The sequence below is a fragment of the Haemaphysalis longicornis genome, unplaced genomic scaffold, assembly GCF_048455015.1.
Source record: "Haemaphysalis longicornis isolate Haplotype H1 unplaced genomic scaffold, Haemaphysalis longicornis Haplotype H1 scaffold_3, whole genome shotgun sequence".
Taxonomy (NCBI): Eukaryota; Metazoa; Arthropoda; class Arachnida; order Ixodida; family Ixodidae; genus Haemaphysalis; species Haemaphysalis longicornis.
In genome coordinates this window covers 106,116,015-106,138,018 of record NW_027526335.1, presented here as the reverse complement: position 1 = coordinate 106,138,018, position 22,004 = coordinate 106,116,015, and the positions used below count along the sequence as shown (strand labels likewise).

The 22,004-nt window shown below is 48.2% G+C and overlaps 1 long non-coding RNA gene across 1 annotated transcript in view; it reads left to right on the top strand.

Annotated features, from left to right (window-relative positions):
* The first annotated feature begins 4,576 nt into the window (after window positions 1-4,576).
* LOC144173373 (uncharacterized) overlaps window positions 4,577-22,004 on the top strand; it is a 39,598-nt gene continuing 22,170 nt past the window's right edge. The window contains exons 1-2 of the long non-coding RNA XR_013323239.1: window positions 4,577-4,930; window positions 12,512-12,595. This is a non-coding gene — a long non-coding RNA (uncharacterized LOC144173373). The remainder of the gene's footprint in view (window positions 4,931-12,511; window positions 12,596-22,004) is intronic.

Below are 22,004 nucleotides of genomic sequence, written 5' to 3'. Positions count from 1 at the left end.
CCCGAACAAGACGCTTGTGCAGCGCTTGTGTGAGGCGACCTTGACTCGACTTGGAGCTAGATACAGTGTACAAACTAACAAAGTAAAGAAAGCCACATTCTCCCATTCACAAACGTGTGGTGGGTTAGTTTCAATTGAGCGAGCCAATTGCGACGACCCGTCGGCGGCCGGCGGTCTAAACGCTGTGCCGACTGACTCGATCGGAAGGCCGGCGAACCGTGCAGTAGCGCAGCCAATTGCCAGCTCGTCTCCTTGTGACGTCACACGAAAACGCCCCAAAAAATGGGCGCGGGTGCAGAGAGGAGGACAGCATTTTCGAATTTTTCGAATTGCTTTTTCTACTAAATAAATTCGCGTAAACGCGCTCAGAGTGGTCGAAACATGGCCTATGGACTCCGGACTACAATTTGCGTTAGTAATCCCGCAATATTTACAAATCACTTCAGTGTCGCTTTAACAAGGCTGCCCGTGCGTCTTGGAACATGGTCCTTCCCCTGCGCATGGGGTGTGATAGAGACAGTGAGAGATGACCACACACTAAAGGCTCACATAAAGGCTTACTAAAGATAAAGTCACACTAAAGGCTGAATGAAATTTTGTTTTCACTGAAAGATTATAAGTTTCGTAGCGTTCTCGGCTTTTGTTCAACGATCATGAATGCGTTACTTGCTGAGAAATAAGCAAATTAAGCTGGTATTGCTCTGCCCCGCTTCCCTCTCAATGTTTGCGTGACGTAGCCGTCGCATAAAAAAGTCGGGGCGAGGCACCAGTGTGCTCTAGAGCAAAAACGATGGTCGCTACGCGCTCTCACGTTGGCAAAGGTAGCTTTTACTTCGACATGCGATGGCCGACCCCAACACCGTTCCTCTCTCCGAGGAGGCTGGCTAGAACTTTTAGGATTTGTCACTGACGGAACGAGAAATCATTTTCCATGCTCGAGCACCGCTGTGCACGCCTGCACCGACCACCCCTAAATCATCAAGCCGACCTCGAGCGAAGGCCTTTCTGAAGCGAAAAGCGTCCTATCGAATACTTTACATGCTCGCCCGCCCGCTTTTTTGTCGTGCCCGTCATGCCGGCGCCCTCATTTCCCGTCGTCGGCGATCACGGCCATGTCATATTCCATTCTCTCCCACGATCCTAGCGTGACATCAATGCTCTCTTCACGCCAGCCTTGTCGAGTAGTCCTCGTACTAGGGTAGGGTGTGCTGGTCCTAAACATAATAACAAGCGGTTATCAAGAAAGCAAGAAAAAAATTATTTATCGCTAGCGCTGCAGTGCATGAGCCCGCTACGCTCTACCGCCCAGCAAAATTTTTCGGACGACGAAAGCCCACCCCCACATATGTGTGGGTACATTTTTCAAGCGTGGTGACGGAACGCACGCGAAGGGAACGGGTGTATTGTTTAGCCGATCGTGTTTTTTTAAGCCCTGCAAGTCGTGTCTTACGCTTGTAATTCAGAAAATACGGGAATATCAAGAAGAAATATCAGTTTTTATCTTGAAGGCGGCTTGAGTGATCGCGCCGGCTGTGGCGCCATGTTTAATGTGCGATTTCTCACGCCCTGGTGGGGAAATGAGTGAACTACCGAAACCAATAAATTCTGGGAAGCGTTCGCAGCGACTATCCAGGGCTGTGAAACGGAAACCGAAACAGGTGCCACTTAGTAAACTAATTTGTTGGCCCACACGTTTCTGTGGGCTGGGTTATCAAGGGTTATCAAGGGAACCACCACGTACTCATGGGTGGTTCCGAAAGACTTCCATTTTTCTCCGCAGCAGACACCGATGAGCCCCAAAACTTTTTCATTTTCTCAAAGCTTTCATAGCTTCAAGAAAGTGGAGAGAATATGAACGCTCATTCAGCCAATATTTTCCGATTATTTATTCGGTATTGTCGATTACTGTACTTCGATTACTATTTTTCTTTCGCTTCAGCGAGGCCGCTCGGATGCCGCCGGCCGCCTCCGCCGCAGCGACCGGTCCGCCGATCACCGTCACTGCCGGGCTAGATCGGCGGTGCGCGAACGCGCGCGCGCCCCCGCTTTAGCCCGGCCGTGTCACCGTCTCCAGGCTTCGGACAAATTCCGCGCGGCGTCACCAGCGTCCCTGGAAAAAGCGATATACAACCGATGGTCACGACCGCCTATTTCTGTGGTCACGCTAGTAACATAAGAACAGACGATAGCGTGGTGGTGCTGACGGCCTGGGAGGGGACAATGCCACAATACTTGCATTGAAGCAAGCAGAGAGCTCACCTATTTTACTAAAAGCGGTTGAAAATAAAAATAAAAGCACGGGAAAAAAATGTCGTGTTATAGTATTTATCCTACCACATGCCTTTCCCTCCCTTCCGAAGCTTTTGAATTGAGGTTACTTGGTCGCTTTGTTGTGTTGACGCCGGTATTACCTTAAAAATGTTTGTCTTGCTAGTCTCGGCTCCGTCCTAATTTGTGTAAGATATGCGAGGTGCTTTTAAATCTTCTATGGCCACTATATGATAGCTTGGTTGCCATCTTTATAAGCTATGCGTTAAATTACGCTGCATTTCATGAAAAGTGTACGCGCGCACGTCAGGCTATGTTCAGTCTACCGACGCTAAAGCCATGTCGTGATATACGGACGTAAACAAAACGGCGTGTCACGCAGTTCGGTTGGTCGAGACGTGAAATGAGGTCATTCTTTAAACTTATTACGGCATTTGCGGCAACAATCTGAACCCGGCCTCACTGATTGCTTACGTTTTGCTTACGTAAAAAACGTGCGAAATCACAGTGAATTTACGCAGTCGTTAATAGGGCCCCCAGTGACTTTATTGTGGCCAGTTCCGGAGCGCCGTCCATTTTGGTAAAACAGCTTGCCCACTTAACGCAAGCGGAACACTCCAACGATGTCCTGGGTTCTCTGAATGCGTGGTACGGTACCCCAAAATAATATAAATTTATGTATTATTAGTGAGAGTTGAGTGGTTGCATACATTTCAATTTGCTTTCATCAGAAGGGGTGGTCAATCTCTTCACTGGTTTTTTGCATTTGGAGACGGAGCGAATATCCTTTTCTTTGTAAGGTGTCGTATTTGTTGTAGCTCCTTTGTACACATCGCAGCACCTACTTGTTTGATTTCAGCGCTAATTGGAATCACTTCATGAACAGCTTATAAAGAGCTTGTCGGTCGTCCAAGAAATTTGGGAATAATTTTGCAGGGTTAGATGACCTTTTTCTTTGCAAGTTGTGTTCTGGATAAATTCTATCTTCTTTTATAAATAAGAGCGGTTTTGTCTTTTCTGCGTGTTATTTATTGCCCGCTGTATCTTATATCTGTGTTAATGGACGTTCTGCTGCGTGCAGGAAGTGCCAATTTTGTATCGCACAGGAAACAAAATGACGCCTATACAGAAAAAAATCTGCATGCAGTGGCTTAGTTCGGCTATGCCAGGATATACGTAGATTGAGCTAAGGTCCAGCTTGTTATTCTTAGGTTTCCTGGTTGTCTAGGATTAGCTGATTATGATGCTTACAGCTGCTAAAACGATCTCCAATCTAATCCAATCCAATCCAATGCAATCCAGTCCGCTACAGCCCAGTCCAGTCCAGTCACTGGTCCTTGCGCATGCGTAGCACGGCCCTCCAGAGAGCCACGCGAAACTGCTATCAAGCGGCTCCGGCACCCCGTCAGACTTGGCTACTGCGCAACCGAGCGCGGAGGTGGGCACGCGCCAGCGCCAGTGCGTCTGCCGCGGCTATGACGTCACAACACTGGAATGCGCAGACCGGCGAATGTGCAGACCCAACTCTCTACACACCCGTACTCCAATTGGATTGAATTTCCAATCCAATACAATCCAAATTAATCCAATCCAAATCCAATCCAATGCTCCTCGCGCTTGCGCAGCGCGGCCCTTCAAGGTCAACGCGAAACTGCCCAACCTCGATTGGTTAGTTGGTTGGTTGAATCCTTCAGTCATGGCGCATACCCACGCGCGCGATTGGCCAAGAAGCTGCCCGTAATGATAAGATGTGACCCGGTTTATTTTAGAGATCGAAAAAAAAGTGAAGTACGAGAAAAAGATTGACAGAAGAGAAAGAAATTTTTCCATAGAACAGGATTGTGAAGCAAAAAAATTCCGAATGAACACATAATTGTCTAGCGGGGCATCCGGCCTGTCGCCGCAACAAAGGAGTGACATCTCTGTGGCAATATCCTAGGACGGAAGCACCCATGGAAAGAATAACGGTTAAAGATAACGGGAGATTCACCGGAATTAACGTGTATTTGAGGTGCGTGCGTCGCTTCGAGGAAAAGCTGCGGCAATTTAGAAGTGAGTGTTCTAGATTTTCGGGGGCCTTGCAGAAAGAGAATTTAAGAGATAAAGCCTGACCAGCTTTGTGTAGATAAAAATTTAAAGCGGGGATTCTGCAGCAAAGTTTTGTGATTGCCACCCAACATTTACGAGATTCGCAGAATTTAGGCTTCCATAAGTGAGAGAGGTGAATATGGTCGGAGCATGAACGAAGGGCATCCTGCCGATCAATTTGTAAAACTTCAAGGCGCATGAACCTCGCCCCAAGCAGAAAACTTCCAACCTCGGCCAGCGTAGCTTACGCAACAAAACGTCGAGGAAGTGTTCAGCTTCCAAAGCCATGATAGCCGCAGCAGTGTCGCGAGCGTGGCCCGAGTTCTCGTCGGGGGCGTGATCTCTGAGAGAGTGCGTCAGTTGCGTGTCCGGTATGTATGAGATGCAAATTTTCCTTGGATGCTTTAGTACTTACAGTATTTTTTTCTGGAACTTTGGTTTACTTTTATGTGTGTTTTAATCCTAAAACTCAAATAAATGTTGCTCGTGAAAGAAGAAAATGTAATCCAGCTCGTGTTTGCCGCTCGAGCCTGAAGCCCACGAGGAACGGGAACAGGGCACACCGATTTCCGCTGTGAGTGAATTTTTCCTAACATTTTCTCCTCCGTAGTTGAAAACTGATTGTCGAACGCCGCCTCACATGATGGCAAGATGTTTTACGCGTTTGCGTAGGGCTGTAGGGGTAGTATTCAGTTGCTTAGGCGCACGGAATGTCCGTCACTGAAGGGCCAGCGAGACACAGGGCTTAGAACGTCGACGCCCGTATTACTGCCAGTGCAGGTCGCTCAGCCACTCGACTAACACGTACCGTATTTACTCGCATAATGATCGCACCCCTGAAGTTCGTCGTCAAAATACGACTTTTTTATTTCCCGCGCAATGATCGCACCCTGAACTCGCCGCAGCCATATGTCGTATGTGTGCCAAGTGTAGATGACGATGGTCGTGCTTACCTTAGTTTCCTCCTCTTTCAAAGCGGACATGGCTACGTGATTGCCGCGAACTTGCCGATGAGTTCATTATTGGTGCGGAAGAAACTTTCATTAAATGCGGATAATGCACTCCCAACACAAATAAAAAAACGTGCTCGGCTTTTTGCGTCGGCAGCCGTGTCTTGTTGTCCCACACTGTGACAGCAGCAGCCACTTATTGGCCGACCTGTTCTCACCTCGCAGCAAACTCGTTTCGCCGCGTTCCGTAATTCATTAAACCACTGCATTTTGAGTCACCTTGCAACGTAACTGGCGGTGGTCCGTGGAATTTTTAATATGTTTTTATTATGTTTATTATGTTCATGGGACATATATCGTAACAATTCCGACCTGCAACTTGCGTGTTCTGCGCTGAAGCGTTTTTCGCGAAAAATTTACATCGCGTAATTAACGCACCCCTAAATTTGCATCATATTTTTGGTAAAAAAAGGCGATCACTACGCGAGTAAATATTGTAGTTTGGTTCGGCTCCATGGTGATCGCGACCATGTCTTTTGTGGAAAAGGGGAATATCAGGTCTAGTGAAAGCGACGGCCAAAGCGCCATAAATTACACCAAGGGTTACTTGTTTACGTCTTTTAAATATTTTTGAACGTCTGAGGTGTAAAAAGGGGGTTGTAGTTTTCAAGCTTGTAATCTGAACAAATCTTTTTTTTTAACCACTCTTAAATACGGTATTTTACCGACCAAAGGTTATCATGAGCTCACTAACGCTAAGGCATTAGAATTATGTATCTTTTTCAAGTAGGTAATCGCAAAAAAGGTCAGAGTTTTTAGAAACACTCCGGAATTACACGTTTCTCTGAAAACCATTAAGTAATTGTAACAGTAAAAAGCATTGATAACTTCTATGAAATTAAGTGTTCTATTTACAGAAAATGACTACCAACAGATTTATTTTCGAATTCGTGACAACATAACTTATTATATGTATGTGCAACCCCTCGGTAAACGTCCCAAACTTGTCGATCGTTGAACGTATCTCACCTGACAGAACCTGATAAAATGTTGTCTTGATATCACAGCTTGCATCAGCTTGGAACGATGTCAGTGCATCATTTACTTGGGTACTGCGTGGTGGGTGTAGTCATGGTAATACTGAATGATGTAGGTTCACTTCCGCAAAAAAAAAATGTGGTTGATGCCGCTTACATAGGAATCGGTAAACGACGAAAGCGAAATGTGCCTTCACAGGACCATTTAAATGTTTATTGTGCATCTATATGAACTTGCACATCGCTATTTAAGTTGCGTCGCTATGGCTCCATTTGGCGCATCAACGTTAGACGCTGGATTGCCCGCGCCGGAACATTGCGTTAATCCGCCTGAAACCACGGCCCCTTGAAAACCGTGCAAACGAAACAGAACAGAAACAAAAAGCAGTAGGTGGCGGAGGCTGCCTCTATTCACCCGCGTCCTGCGTTCACGAAGACGCTGCCATCGAGGCGCCAACTGTCGACGCTCATTAGTGTCATGATGAACTTCGCTTCGCGTCTCCTAGACGGCAACACCATCTGAATGAGAAAGGTAGTGGGAAAGATACAAGGCGCGTTCGTAGACCTACCAACGCTTGAATTTATAGCGCAGTGAGCAGGGTTTTGTGTACTTCCTGTTGCGGCCAGACAGTTGGTGGCTTGAATCCGGATGCAGGCGCGTCAATGGAACTTTATCTGGCTATGCGATTACCGTGCCGGTAATGACGCCAGCGAGATTTTGGTGTACACGGGCGTAAAACCCTTCGTGTTAAAAGAAGAGGAGACAGAGGGGAGAACATCCGACAGAAATCGTCAAATGTTAACACGGATTCCATTCGTGTTGTGTGCTCTTTCCTCTGTCTTTACCGGCTTCATTGCGCAAGTGAACGAACAGCATGTAATACGAACCCGCTTACACCTACACCCCATTAATACATAAATGTTGTACAGCCGTGTCAGAGGGGCTTGCTTCAAGTACTGCTTAAACTCTTCTTTAAGCCCATCCACGGTTTGTGTTACGGAAATGAAGAAAGGTCGCAATTAAGCCCCCGCCGCGGTAACTCAATGACTATCGTGTTGTGCTGCTAAGCACCAGAAAGCGGGTTTGATACCCGGCCGCGGCGGCCGCTTTTCTGTCTGATGGAGGCGAAAAGCAAAAAATTCCCTTTGTTCGCGATTTCGGCGCCTGTTAAAGATTCCCAGGAGCTCAAAATTATTCCGGAGGCGCATCGGCGTCGGCGTCGGCGCGTAAAACCCCACAATAAATAAATAAATAAATAAATAAATAAATAAATAAATAAATAAATAAATAAATAAATAAATAAATAAATAAATAAATAAATAAAATGGAATTCCTTAAATGACGGCCTCAGCAAACCGCCCCGGAATGGATGCAAAATGAACCCCAATTTCTAAAAGCGTTGCCTGGATTTGTCTTTGACCAGGAACGCTCCACACCGAAGTAGCATGTTATGGCGAGCTTCGTGCAAAACCCTGATATACATGTTTTCCCTAGCGTGGCGTTGCTCTTGAAAGAAAAAGTAATATTACATCCTTTACTAAAGTTCAGCTAAAGGAAAGGTGAAGAGGTTTTAGAACAAGTAAAGTTTTCCAACACCAAGTAAACATTGAGTAGTTCCCGTGAACGAAATATTTTCGCGATACCTGCATAGAAGCGGCGCAACACGCAAACAAAAGTGGCCTGCTGCCCCGCCCCCATCTGGGCCCGTGATGACAGAAGACCGAAGACCTGAGGCGAAAACGGGCGTGGATACGCCATAGCTGGAATTCACTCCGCAGCTGATGTCTGAGATACGCTGCTTTCGCCCTGTTTGGCACTGGAGGCTAGCGAACGGAGAGGATGGCACTCGGTTTTACTTTTGTCGTTGTTTTGATGCCACTTACCTGTATGATGTTCTGATTCAAAAAACGTGCACAAGTGTCAAGTCAACACGCCAAATGTGTTCCTAAGCGGGATATAACCATGCCGGGATGTCGGAGAACACGCGGAAGGGACAGCCGAAGTGGCCTTGCTTGATGCTAGCAAATATACTCGACTAAGTTTCATACTTTTCAAAACGCCTCAATACGTTTTTTTTTTGAGAACGACGGACATTCATGTTACTATCTGATGATAGAGTTAGGAAGGATGGTGAATGCGGGTATGCTTTGGCTCGTGATGCTTTTTTGATGATCCAGGGAAAAACGTCACATCTGTTCCCAAAATACCCTTTTTTACCGAAATAAATTGCGCATAAGTATCGCTCCACATCGCAGCTTCAAGCATTGATTGTCGTATTATGCGTTTTCTGAACACTTGTGGAGCCCAATCTTGCACTCGCAAATAGCACACTTGGCGTTCTTGTTGAATTCGGTGCCACTTGTCGAGGTTCCCCCCATTCGATCCTCCCATGATAACCACGAGGAGGTTTGCTGAGGTCAGTTCAATTTTCTCGCATTCCACTGCTGGCTCCATCTTATGAAACCCTCTGCTACTGTTGAACTTCAAACACTACCGCGAGGTCACGTCTCGGGCGAGGTGCTTTTGTATTTTCGGGTGAAAATATTGTTTTAGCGCGGGTTTTTGTTTCAAATATCAAGCACAACTTTAATTTCAATTAAAAGAACGCTGCAAGTATTAGTTCTGCATTGATGCTCTGCCTCAAATGTGCTTAATGTTTTAATTTTGCCCGACAGTGTTGACAAGTTTGAAGTATGTTTCCGGATTTAGTGGCTATAATCGTCCAGTTTAAGTGCAGTTGAAACTCGATTTTGCGAAACGCGATTTTACGAATTTTCCTATTTAACGAACAAATTCAGATTCACTCCGCCGTTGCCCATAGCTGTAATGTTTTTATGGACTCGAAATAACGAAATACACTCCGCTGCCAAACACGCTTTAACGAATCATTTCGAGAAAATCATGGAGAGCAACCCGGCCCTTGATCGTTGCGAACTGTTTCCGGCGTGCTGGCTTCCACATTTTAACTTCCGTGGCTGCGTCGAGCTCCACAAGCCGGCAACACTAGCAGGAAGAGGCGTCGCCCAGTTGTTGGGAAGAGCTTCGTCGGTGTGGCAATGTGACCGCAGATCAGAACTTCGACGACTTCCTGAACGCCGACGCAGACGCGAACACTGACACAACAGAATTTCTCTACTCTCTCTACGAGGAGGAGATAGTGCAGCTTGCTTCCGGCGCACATGAGAAGTGTGAAGATGCGAACCATCCGGACACTGTCCAAGCTTCCATGCCCCCACCAAGCCAGGTGATGGACGCCGTCAAACTTCTGATGTGACAGAATCGCGCGGAGGCGAAAATCACAAGCTTTGTCACTCGGGAGTAAATTTGTTGTTCTCTCAAGTGAAATTCGTCGTTCTCTCGATTTTAGAAAGTTCCTGATTTAACGAAATAATTCTCTGGTCCCGGTGACTTCGTTCAATCCAGGTTCAACTGTATTCTTTTAACTTTTAGACGAATGGCTCAATCGAGAGGCGCACAGACAGCAAACAGTCAGAGACTCACCAAACGTTTTGCTTCTAAGTAGCTCAACAAGGATTATTAGATGCAGAGCATCTGATTCACTCGCCTTGTCCCTCCGGCGTCGCCATCGTCGTCGTCGGCGTTGTCCACCCCTCCCCCATTCTCCTCGCCACGCCAGCTGCCCTCTCCACCGCTCTCTCCCTCCTCTGTCCGATAGCGAACACTCTCTCGCGAGGGGCATTGAATTGGATTGGATTTGGATTTGGATTGGATTGGATTAAAGTGGATTGTGTTGCATTGTGTTGCGTCATAGCCGCGGCACGTTGCGTCATAGCTGCGGCACGTTGCGTCATAGCCGCGGCAGACGCGCTGGGGCCGGCGCATGTGCAGTACTCTCTCTTCCGCGGTTTCCTCTCCTTCGGGCGCGCTGCGCATATAACCGGTGTGCCGTTCTCCGGCGAAGCAACATCCACGCTTGGCTCAAACACCTAGAGTCCACGCCGCTTTACAAGTACGCCAACGTTGTCATCGACTGGGACCGGCTTACGCAGTCCCCTCAACGTTATGCGCGCTATAAAACGCGGTCCCTTCGCCTCTCCGCCTAAGCGTCGCGTCTACACAGGGGTTCCCGCGAGGGGAGGTGGAGTTTTTTGTCTCTTAAACGTCTTACGATTCTCTAAGATTTCCGTACCACACCGCTTTACGACGGGAAATGAAGTCGCTCAAGAAGGTGTCTGACTGCCACCGGCTGCTCCGCTTCGCATAAGAGAGTTCAGTGTAGCTACAGTATACTGAGCTTTATTGCACTATACTATACTGTAGCTGCGCTATTCTGCTTACTCCCCACGAGTCTGATCAGCGTTTTGCCCTTTTTACAATCCCACAATTTAGGTAGTTACAATTCCACGGATACGACGGTTGGGACATGCATGTTCGAAATAATGACGAAAATAACTGTATTTCATGTGGAACTTGCTTTTTATGGATATTGCCGCGAACCATCCCTTGTGTTTTGCTTACTTTACCGTTTTGCTGATATTGTGTTGGCGCGCCCGGCTGTCTTATGTGTTTGAACGCTTGTTTCCTTCACGTTGTCTTGTATGCCGCTCGGGCTATTTTATTTATTAGGGGGAGTGGATCGCCCGGTCGTCACTTGGCTAAAATGTTCCTTGGCCGCCAGTACTCCCCGTATTATTCGATGGTTGCAGAAAAAATTACGTGTCAATGTAAATGGTCGTAGGGCGAATGCCACGGCATTTAATTCGATTTGCCGACGGCCATCGGTGTACGTCACCGCGTTGAGCGCTTCTTCTGCGCTCGTGTAGCCGTTAAGTTCTTTCACATGTTATCTCCTATAAACTTTCATTTCTACAAGTACATCGCTTCGGCTTCACTGCGTGACAGTAATATAGAATAGATTAAATTACATTCTGGAGTGTTTAATTGAACGCACAGTAAGGAAATCAGTATGTCCACGGTGGCGTTGGCTTGTGGGGGCGGTAGCTGAGTATCGAACTCGCTGCTTCTATGTTTCGGCCAGGACTTCATTAAACGCGAACACAACAAAATCCTCATTTTTTGGCTGGCGACGCTAACCTGTGCTATTATAACGATCTTCCCGGTCATATCGCATCTGTGTCATGCCGTGTAACCTTTAGGCGCCTTGTGTCTCACTATTTTGCTTGTGAACTTTTCGCGGACAGTTAGACTGTTTGTATTTTTTACTAGTTATTATTTCTCGCCTTCGGCAAGTGTCCGATATTTCAAAGGGCATTGATGGGCTTATCGTGTCCTGTACGATCCTGTTCATTTCTGACTAAATGCTGTTTGACTAAATACTGTGTATTTTTGACTAACGTTTCACTAAATGTGCCGAAATCAACAAAATTTCTGTTAACGCGACTTCAAGTTTTGAGGCTCGCGCGCAGATTCGTTTTTGTGAGTGTGTGTGTGTGTGTGTATGCGTGTGTATTTGCTTGATACAGTTGACTTCATATTGGTTGTTAGTCTTGCCCACCGGTGTTATATAATTTGTAAACTAACTCTGTTGATTTTATGTGCTCCCCCTTACTGTATGCCCCACACCATGGACCTGTAAGGCATCTTGAAAAAATAAATAAATAAATAAATAAATAAGTGACGTAGTGAGCGCGTACGTAGTAATATCGTCCATCCGGAATTCATCAGGTGCGTCGAGGGGTACCTTATTACACACCATTGAACCATGTTGCAGTTTCCACGAATCCTTGTCAGCTAAGAGAATTAAGGGTGGGGGGGCTAAGTCCCATGAAAGGCCGTACGAAATGCGTACAGTTTCTTGAAGCAGTAACTGCGTTGGGGAACTAGACCTACAGGTTAGTTCCACTGCGTAGAGAAATTAGTCGTTATCGAAGAATTAACGTAAAAGCCCCCGCAAAAAATCAGTGCATGCAAGTGATTTGGCCCTCGGCGAAAAAATGGATTTTATATTTTTTTAAACGTTGACCAAACCAAATCTTGACTAAGCATTTTTACACTAAACGCCGTTATTCTCGGCCTACCATCATGTTAAAATATTTTTCTTCTTTTTTTTTGGGGGGGGGGGGGAAGGGGGGGGGGAGGGTGGCACCGGAACGAGATTTTACTTGGGTGTTCAAATTCCAGTGCCCAAATGAGTCCTTTCACAGCCTGTGGTTCCATGCGTTTAATTCCGCGATTTTTACTCGCAGGGCGTGAGCTTGGACAGCAAAGCAGCCACCATGTGTATGTGCGAAACGGCGTTTGAAATCAGTGTTCTCGCTGGTTTTTGCACGGTAAGGTGTTCTCCGTATATATTCGTAGGAAACAGGATTGTTGGTTCCGGGAATACAAGGAAAAAAATTATATTTGCATGGCGTGTCACTAGGTGACCACTGCTCTGGCTCAGAAGCTGCTAATAAGTAGCCATCCATAAACAATTTACGCTTGAGGCATAATAATATTTGGAAAATTCCAGAAAGAAAATGACACCATAGAATAGGTCTCTTGGCCGAACTTTGTTCAGAAATCAGCTCAATTGATGAACATCAATTGCTTTTATTGCTCTTGAAGAAAATATGGAAGGTAGCTTCTTCAGAGAGAGTATTCTTTTCAGGATTTTCACGCAAGACACCGAAGCAAGGCCAGTCTTACAGCTCCATTTAGTGACTCGAAGCCAGAGTTCATTCCGGCATGCTTCATACATTTTACAAACCGGAATGCACTTTCCCAGGGATTAGCCATGGTACTCTACAATTTTAAACAAGGTCAATCTGGAAGGGTCATAGTGGTTTTTTTAAGGCGGAGGTGTTTGTAAACGTGGAGGAGTGAATGGGTGCATCAACGGACATTTTGAGCACCGTTGCGCCTTTCGACTGGGGATTTTTAGCTAGCGTGCAGTTTCAGCTAGCAATTCCATCACCGAAGAGTTGTGCGGCAGGATATCTTATCAAGGGTTTCCAAATGGCGTGCCGCCGCCTCGAACCGAGCAGTCATAAGCGATCATCCTGACGCAAGTATTACATGGCACCGTTTATACAGGGTGATCGAAGCTAAGTCGACAGGTTTTCTTTTTAAATTAGGCGCTTAGATGTACAGCCGGTAAAACGCTTGTCTATAACACAGCGTTCGTAGTCTAAGCCCTATCCTGCCCCGCCGGAGCGGGATATGAATAAAACTACTGCGGAATTCTGAAGTCTTAGCCCTTCGCTTTTGCCTCCGACATGTTTGGAACGAGTATGTTTCGGCAGTTTTCGGATGTAGCTGGTTGAAGTTGAAATCGCTGTTATAGACAAGCGTTTTACCGGCTGTACGTGAAGACCGCCGCTAAAGTGAGGTTATGCGTTGAGGGGGACACAAATGAGGTGGCAACTATTGATGTCGGTGGCTCAATTAACTAAAACTGGATAATTAACTTTTTCCTGGCTGTGGTAAGCAGGCATGTTTGTTAGACGCAAGCGTGTTTCTAGGCAGTTTCATTTGGCCGAATTCTTTCAAGGCATCCGTACTCCGAGATATCGAGCTGCGAAGTTTAATTGCCATTGGCATGATTACGCATGCTAGACAGCGAAGAGTTGCGCAAAAATCTCCTCCCTTTTTGGACGTGCCTGCTGTGTACAGTGTTTACTTTGACAACGAGGTGGGGGCATAGGCAGGAGTGATAAGTGGCACCCTTTCAGTCTTGGCTGGCGTTATCGCAATCTGCAGTAGGCGGAACCGCCATCGGAACACAGAACCAAAGGGAGGAGCTTTGCGCCGCTTTTCGCTGTCTAGCATGCGTAATCATGCGAACGGCAATTAAACTTCGCAGCTCGATATATCTCGGAGTACGGATGCCTTCAAAGAATTCTGCTAAATGAAACTGCCTAGAAACACGCTTGCGTCTAACTTTTAAATACCGACATGCCTGCTTACCGCAGACGCCAGAAAATTCATTGTGAAATTTAAGTTAATTAAGTCACCGACATCAATAATTACCATATAATTCTGTGTCCCCCCTGGGTGCATAACGTCCCTGTAGAGGTGGTCTTCACACAATTCTAAGCACCTAATTTTTTTTTAAACCTGTCGAGTTAAGTTTGATCACCCTGTATAATTGCCTGAAAAGACGCCATCGGTGCGCTGCAACCGAAGGTCGTACACACTAAGAAGTCGAGGAGTGCTGGGCACTCTCTCTAGGAGTAAAAACGTTTTTTTTATATTTCACTCCCTTTGTAAGCATTGGGCTACTCTTCCTAGGAGTAGCGCGTGGCGGTCAAAACTAGAGGCGAAATTCTCCTCGTGGGATTTACTTGCTAGATTCGAGGCGGAGTACTTGAACCCTGTATGGGAATCGCAATGCCATCTCCAAGGCAGCGTTCTGTCACTCCCTTTAGGCGTGAATAAGCTCTATTGTCTGCGGCGCTACCGGATACTGCAGAAGGGTACTACTACTCTCTTAGAAAGCACCCCGTTACGCCCCAATATCGTTCTGCTATTCTCCGCAGAACGCAAACGCCCCAAGAGCGTTCTGCTATTCCCCGCGCGGCAGCCTGTTTTCGCTCCGCCTGTTACTACCCCCCCCCCTCCCCACAATGGTACTATAGACAAGCAAACAGAACAGGACAAGCTATTTTGAAACATGGAAAAAAAGGGAAAACGAGCTCAGACTTTATTTTTCAAGAAAATAATACAACAACCGGTTCATTCTGCAATTTCGCACAAAAAGCAATTTATTTGGAATTAAAATATCACCAGATAAAAACGGTTCCTACTCCACATGCACACAGGAGACGTAGCGCCTATTTAGGATACATCGAAGAAAAATTCACAAATAAAAATGCAGCAAAGCAACTGAAAACCCTGGAATACAAACATTAAATTAAGACAATAAATATGACATTAACAACCACAGATAAAAACGTACTGGCATTACCGCGAAAAGCATCAGTATAAATATACCAGTGGGAGAATAGTTAACAGTATTAAAATAAAACAAAATGGCCGTAGTACATCAGTGAGTGCTTCATATGGACTGGAAAGCCAGCTCTTATTTAGGACACATTAAAAATATTTACAAATAATATTTGCGAAACAAAAGCCTGGGACTAAATTCAGCGTGGATTACTATTAACGCATTATAATTTGCAATCAACACAAAGATGTAAAGCAATTGACACAGGAACTTTGCAACAGATATATGTTGGTGGGACAATAGAAAACCGCAGAAAACATTGTCCCTGGATTTTTCAGCAGTGGTGTCCTGAAATGCAGCTTGCACTAGTAAGGGTTAACAAGAAGGCAGAACTTGGTATTAGAAACAAACACGTTCGAACTGACTGCTTCATAATAGTGACGGCCTTCAGAACACTACGGACCAGGGCACCAGGCTTGAACCGAAGTAACGTCTCCAGAAGCAAGAAGGTGCGCTTCGCTTTTGAAGCATATTACACACTGAACAGCCAAAACACAGACAGCAGCAATGGTAACCCATCCACGATGTCCAAGGCTGTGAGGAAGAGTGTCTCGAATGCGACGGCCACTCCTGCTGACGCCTCGGGGCTCTCTCGCTCTCTCAAAAAAATCTTCGGGCAAGTAGCGTCTTCCCTTCGTTCCTACATTGGCAGAGAGATGGGGACAGCAAAGATGAGTTCTACAATGGAAAAAAAATTGACGAGGTCGAACAACGTTAAATGAAGTTTATTGGGTGATAGTTGCGCCGAGAGCACGCAGTGAGCCCCTATTGAAATGCAATGCTGCTTGGCGCAGTCACCAGTCTAGATGCAAATCTGCGGTCACCTTGCATGCAGCCACCCTCCTTGGGCCACTTGACCAATGTCATGTCAGACAGCGCGCACTACAGCTGTCTGCCTACGCACGAGCGCCAAACACATTACTGCTTTTATGTTCGCGTGTTTACCCCGCTATCGTTCCCGGTATAAAAACATTGCACAAAATTTACGTATAGATAATTTGTTTGTGCAAGCTTATAATCCCTTATTAATTTGCCTTGGATTTTGTCGTCCTCAGCCGACTGCAACGTACGGTCCATTATACGTCCACACGTTCATTGCGGAAAAGTTGCTAGTGGGTCACATAGCTACTGCTTTCTTCATTCTCGAGTACGCTTCGCTGCATACACGCTGTAGATCGCAACATTTTATGAGAACAAATAGGCTCGTTATTGAACGATCAGAACGCTCGAACATTAAAGCGGAAACCACTTGCAGCAAGCCCGACAAGCGACGCGAAAAATGTAACGTAATGGTTACAACAAACAGTGTGGGCGACGGCGACAAGCGACAAAAAGAAATAATGCATTGCCGCCAATGCCCTCCGTCGTCGTCGCTGCCGCTCGCTTGTGGGCTGCGTCTCGCAAAAAAAAAAAAAAATCCCGCGACGGCGACGGCCGTCGCCTGCCGCAGTCGCCGCCGCCGGCGGCCTGTGTAAAAAATTTTCGCTTGTCTCTGTCGCCCACAATACCTGTTTGCTGTACCCACCAAGTGAGGTTTCTCGCGTCGCTCATCGCCGTAGACGCATGTAGTTACCCCTTAACAATGGGGCCGTACGCCCCGAAAGGTCCCGTTTCCGTCCATCGTGCCCTCAATCAAAACGCCCAAAATCTGTATGGACAGCATTTCAGTCTGCTGCTGTACTCGCGGCGGTCACTAAAATTATGGTACTTTTAGTGACTGCCGCGCGCTGCATGCGCTCCTATCACTCAGCCTATTGTACGCAATTCTTTGTAGCCGTGCAGGTAGCCACAGCCACTGCATGGCATCCACTCTAACCGTAGCCGCCGAGCTAAGAGTTCAGGGTAGCGCTACCACTATTCGCGCAACCGTGATTCTTACCTACGAAAACATTCGGCTAGGATACCAACACTTCACGAAACAAAGGGATTAAGATTGTGCAAGAATTGATGCTATTTGCACACGGGTACAAAATCCGCCCTTCAAATCTCCGCAACGATCAAAATGAGTCACGAAAACGTTAGGGCTAACCCGGTCCGCAGTTAAAGAGGCTCTCTGCGTCGCAAATACAAGATGAGGTTAACTAATGGCTTACCTCTACTTCCAGCCAGCGTTTCTTCGTCCCGTAGAGAAATCCAAGGTCGTCATAGCAGCGAAAGATCCCAAGATTAAGGCGGGAAGTTGCGAAGGCCGCGAAAATCCTCCCTATCCTGTGCCGCGAATGCACTCCGGCCAATTGCGCGCGCATCGCTACACAGTGCAGTGCATATAGTTCCGGTATCGGCCTCTGCGCCGCCGCCGCTGTGATGTTCGTCCGAAAGAAAAAATTACGCCCACCTCCCCTCGCGGGAACTCTGGTGTGATGCGACGCTGAAGGGGGTTCCATTGTGCGTGTCCGTTGGGTTGATTACTCGAATTGCGTGAGCAATCGTCGGGTAATGCGAGAGAGAGAGAGAGAGAGAGAGAGAGAGAGAGAGAGAGAGAGAGAGAGAGAGAGAGAGAGAGAGAGAGAGAGAGCAAGCATAGCCCGGACGACCGTCGACTGAGACACCGGCCGGAGCGCGGCACTCCGCTTATATGGGCAGCGCGCCCGAAGCAGTGCACACACCGCACTTGCGCCGCTCGCAGCGCCGCCCACCGGCGGAGTGAGAGAGCGCGCCGCAATGCGCGCGCCACAGATGTTGGGGGAGAGGATGCGCTATCAAGGCGAGAGGAGAGGGGGTGAGCGGAGGAGAGACGCAGCTGTGCGGACGCGGACAACGACGACGCAGGAAGGACAGGCAAGAGATGCTCCTCTCAGCGTCGCATTTAAAACTCGTTCCACGCACGCACGCACGCACGCACGCACGCACGCACGCACGAACGAACGGATGAATATACGACTTGCTTGCGTGTTCGTGTTCTGGCGCTGACGCACAGGCATGCAAGCAGTAAGCGAGCACGCGTCGTACTGTGTCGAAGCAAGTATGACGATAAGGGCAGGTCCAACTTCGGCGTCCACCGCCGCGCCGCCGCTGGGATGCTCTCAATGTGGCAACTCCATGCCGATAATCACCGTCGGCGTTCAGTAAACAGACTCAGTGAAGGAACTTCCCGCTTGCATTGTACGTCGTTTGACGATTCTGCGTGACGCGGGGGCGTTTTAGATGCGACTGCATCTCATTCACTCGCCTTGTCCCTCCATACGGCGTTGTCCGTCCACACCCCTCCCCTACACTATAAAAAAAATAATAGTTAGCGGCGCCCGGTTTCGATCCCACGACATTGTGGGCGGAACGCGGAGTACATGGTGCTCTTCCCACTGCGCCACAAAACCGAGACAGAATCAAATGCTACGAACGCGCCTTATATCCTTGACTCATTCCAACTACGTCAAGATGCTACTGATACAACGTATGATGGGGCAATGATTAACACTTGCACTAAAAGAAGCTCCCACTTACAGCAACAATTATTGAGTAAAGGTCGTTGCGACAGCGAAGCCCCAAGCATACCACTTAGGAGAGATTGACCAAGATTGGCCAATAAAACATAATAATAATCATAAAACATAAAGCACTGGACACATGTACGACTAGTGCACGCGATGCGCATGCGACTGATAGTTACGATTGATCGTTAGGACCCGTTTTGGCGTCGATCGCTGGTCGGAGGAGGCTCACGACGTGCGACTCTCAAGCCAGATGCAGTCGTGCCATCGTTGCCATCGTCGTTGAGGCCACAGCCAATGAGAGCCCGCTGAGCCCGCAACCGGCTTGCGTTCTCTGGTCGGCTCGGGTGTTGAGAACTTTAGGCTTAGCGTCCTGGCGAATATTTGATCGCCGCTACCTGTGCAACTGCGAATGACAATCAGTAACACAACTTTGCACCACACTATCATCCCCTTTCTCGCATGTGAAACTTTATTTGAGCTACAACTGCCGTTGGAGCGATCGGTGACCGAGACATCTGCGTAGCCTGTTTCGATGCTTCCGCGCAGGTATCGCCATCTCTCGGCCGCTCGGCGCACCGAGTGCCGCGACATCCACGGCCGGTCAGCATAGGCTTGCATCGCGGCAGATATCTGATCGCCGCTTTTAAAATAAGCCCTGAGAACAATCCCTAACACAATTTTTCACCACACTAACACCTACTTTCTCGCATGTGGAACTTCGTTTTAGCAATCAGATTGATTCGGAAGAGCAGCGAGAAGCGGTTGCTACCATGGTCTTGCTACCGTGGTCTGCGCCGGTTCGAGCCGCTGAGTGTGCCGAGCTGGCAGGCGCGGCCGGCGTGTGCGCGGACTGTTTCCGATGCAGAAAACGCTTCACGATTGCCTGCTTTATCCATTTCTTGCGTACAAACGCGCGGAATCTACAAATTCAGCTCAGCGATCGTCTTAGTTGACCACGGAGCAAAAACAGTGGGCGGAGCGGCGCCGACGACGCATCGCACACGCGCATCGGGCCATGTGTCTCAAATTCACGCGTACGACTAGTCCGACTAGTCGTGGTGACAGTCGTAACGATCAGTCGCATGCGAATCGCGTGTACCAATCGTACATGTGTCTAGCGCTTAATCATACGCGTTCCCGACACGTTTCACGCGATTTCAGAATCAGTCCAACGGAAACACCAAGTGAACCCCACGATGCGTCGCATCTACACATGGTTCCCCTCGCGGGGAGGTTGGCGCAATTTCTTCTTCTTAAATATGTGTTTTCAGCTCTCAAAAGTGCTAAAGGCAGTAAATAATAATAAAAAAACGACCGTTCACGAGGAGATTTGAACTAGCGACTCCTAGAGCTTGGAACCGACGTTCTACCTCCACTCAACCTCGCCAGACTGCGCTTCGGTGCGAAATAAGGAAAGTCAAGCCTCGCTCTGAATACATACGACTGGCTGCTTTTATTTTGCTGTATTTGGGATGCCCTCGCAGTGGTATCGCCTGTTCCTCACACGCTGATCTTGCAGACGGGCCCCATATTGCTGTTAATACAAGTTGTCTAGCCGGATTTTCTTTGTTTAACCTAATGAAAGCTATCGTACATGCCTATCTAGGCGACACAAGCCACGGTATTTGGGTCGGGACCCAAGGGGACCGTGGTGCGCTTGCGGCTTTAGCTATCAGAATAGCGTGGACTTCACTTGTTGCAAAACCATTTTCCTCAATCGATCTCAGAATTACAATCCGTTTTTTTAGCTCGACTAGGCGTGGGACAAGCGTACGTCTATCAAACTCTTCCATAGCGGCCATCTGCAGCGGCCCGTAGATTGGTTCCTTCGGTTGTCGGTCGCCGCCGCTCTGCCACCGACGAACTTTTCTGACTTAGCTAGATCGGCGGCGGTCGACTATTCTCGGCCGCCCGGCGTTGTTCGTCGTCTTTTTGTCGCATATTCGTTCCATGTTGTCACGTGAACGGATGGTGGGGTGGTCTTAACCAGCTCGGAGCAATGGACACGCGGAAGCCGTTGACGTGTTTAACAACATACATTTAATGCACACACAAAACCCTTAGGCAAAGCACTCAATATTTAAACTACACACAACCGATAAACACTCAAACCTCTACAATCCCAAAAAATACAACTCACATACAAACCCTAACTTAACAACTTAATATACAATTCAACTCAAAACCCAAACGGCTCTACAATAAAGTCCTACACTAAGTATCCTCTAAATACCCTCATACAGTTCTAGTTAATCTCTCTCGAACCACAACTCCCTAGTTGTGCCCTTGACAACTGCGTCCCTACTGGACTGGCCTACCCCGGTCGTCGGCGCTGACGTGTCGCACCCTTGCGTGGCCGCGACTCGGTGGTAGCCGTCGTCGTCTCGCTTCGTCGGTGCCGGCGTGCGATGCGCGCGGTCACTCCTTGGACGGCGTGGGCTCCGCGCGTCCTCACGTCTTTCCTCTGTGGCTACCCCCTGGTAGCCGCTCTCGCTGGAGGTCCTTGATGCCGGCGTTCGATGCGCGCGGTCATCCCTTCGGCGGCGCGCTTCCTCGGTGGCTACCCCCTGGTAGCCGCTGCCGCTGGGGGTCTCAGGTAGGCTTGGCACGAACGCCGCCTTTCGGGGCCGTCGAGACGAACGTCGACGGAGCGTGGACGCTGGCCGCTGGTGCCCGACCGATGCCGCTGGGGCCATGAAGACACAGGTTCGTGGTGCACCGAGGATAACGGTGCTGATGCGCAGTCGGCCCGCTCCCGCCCAGGCTCAGATGGCGTGGTCGATGGCCTGGCCGCGTCCCCCTGGCTCGTTCGTTGAAGCGCACGTGCTCCGGCCGCCTCCTGGTTGTCTTCTGTTTCTTGCCTCCCCTCTCTTCTTTGTGCGCCCCGCTTTTATACCTTCTGGGCTCTCCCGTGGCGCACCCCCATTGGCTTCTCGCCTCTGCTATGTCCTTATATGGCCATCTCGCCACTTGTCCCCTGCGTGGCCTCCCCTGATTGGCCGAACAGTGTGCTGCCACCTTTTCCCAGGATTCCTTGGTGCGTCGGCGCTGGCGCTTGCTGATTGGCGCGTTCATGGCGCGCACTTCAAAATTCTCGTTCTTTTGTTCTTCCCTTCTATTTTTCGGGGGTTTGATGCGTCCCTCTTAGGGGGTGCCCTTGATACATGACAATTACCCCCCGCTTTAAGAGTTTTTTCCCAAAAAAACTGCTTTATCTTGGCCGCCGAGATATCATCTGATCACCACCACTGTTCACTACTCACACCCGACACACCTTATTACACACCACCATTGACTTTTTCATCACTGTACATTTCAGTT